Below are 1,407 nucleotides of genomic sequence, written 5' to 3'. Positions count from 1 at the left end.
GATCTTTAATTTTTTGTTAATTATTTGAAGTAAAAACAGGATGCTATTCACCTGAATATGTAAAAACATCAAAGTAAATATATCTATTTTTTGCCCAATTAATTTGAATATCGACATACAAATCCAGCATGTTTATGGAACCTTGTAATGGGAGTGGTTTGCCAAGGCTCGAATCCATAAAGAATGAAGCTTTGAGATATTGGTTTCAGGATGATACTGAATAGTATTGTATTTGGGTACAAACTGTTTGCTTGAAGGAAAAATTGAACACCATTAATTGACCCTCTTATCATTTCACTAATTACCTACATATTCAAAAGAAGAAAACTTCAGTACACACACATAGGCAGTATAGCAAGTAACACACCACTGATATGGAATGCCGCTGAAGAGTAATTCATGTAGCTTAGAGAATCATGCTATTTTTTCCTGATTAAAGAGACCAACTGTGTTCACCAATTTAGCAAACATACACCTAAAAAATTGACTTGCTAATTCCAGAAATGTTGATGCAACAACAATGCATCAAGTTGTGGAGTATAAATTATTTTTTTGTCTTTACAAAAATGGTATGACAAGCTCACGCAATCTAGAATGAGTGTTTTTAGCATGGAGGATTATATTGATGTACGTGATTAAGAAAGCAAGCAAATAATTAGTTATATGTACAATAGTCGCTAGTGTACCTTTAGAAATGAAAAATCCTGACAAACATTGACTAACCTCTGGATTGTTGCTTCTTGTAAGAATGCATCAGGAACCTTCAACATGTCCTGGATTAGGAAAACATGAACCCTCCAGCGTTTCTCGGTAAAATGAAATGAAAAGGTCTTATGTAGATGCTACAACAAAATGCTATCAAATGATCTCCACTCAGAACTACTTGAAGTATTTTCATCTCCATTTTTTTAAGATTCTTATGAATGTTGAGATCAATCTGCATACTGAAGGGCCAAATGATAACAAAAGCTAGTAAAACAATCTCATAAATATTTGTGAACTTGAGATACCCTGCACGTAGCTAGCAACGTGTATATGCATACTGAAGTAATCTTATGCTTCCTAGGGATGGACCAAGTAACAAAAGCTAGCAACGTATGTGAGTCACTGGCGCGTGGATGAACAGAAGCAACAACTTGTACACCCGTCTGTGCAGCCTGTGCAAAGGAACGTCAGCTTCGACGGCTTGTACGTCCGGGCTGCAGATAAGACCGATGATAGCTGCGTCCCCAGCAACAGGAGGAAGGGTGTGGTGCTGGTATGTATGTCCAGGGCCATCCGGATGAAAGGCGGTGGCAAACTGAGACATGATGTTGCTGGAAGAGGGAAAGCCTGCAGTAGATGGACGTGCATGGATAGGAGGCCGTTCTCTCCAATTCACCACTACCACAAGCACGACGCCACGGC

The 1,407-nt window shown here is 38.7% G+C and overlaps 1 long non-coding RNA gene across 1 annotated transcript; it reads right to left on the bottom strand.

Annotated features, from left to right (window-relative positions):
• Positions 1-203: 203 nt before the first annotated feature.
• LOC125536987 lies at positions 204-1,203 on the bottom strand. Its single transcript, XR_007295396.1, has 2 exons — positions 724-1,203; positions 204-305 (listed from the first exon to the last, which is right to left on the bottom strand). It is a non-coding gene; the product is annotated as an uncharacterized LOC125536987 (long non-coding RNA).
• Positions 1,204-1,407: the final 204 nt, after the last annotated feature.

This window comes from Triticum urartu, chromosome 2, assembly GCF_003073215.2.
Source record: "Triticum urartu cultivar G1812 chromosome 2, Tu2.1, whole genome shotgun sequence".
Lineage (NCBI taxonomy): Eukaryota > Viridiplantae > Streptophyta > Magnoliopsida > Poales > Poaceae > Triticum > Triticum urartu.
Note: the sequence above shows the minus strand (reverse complement) of the source record. Positions and strands in the feature narration are given on the sequence as shown.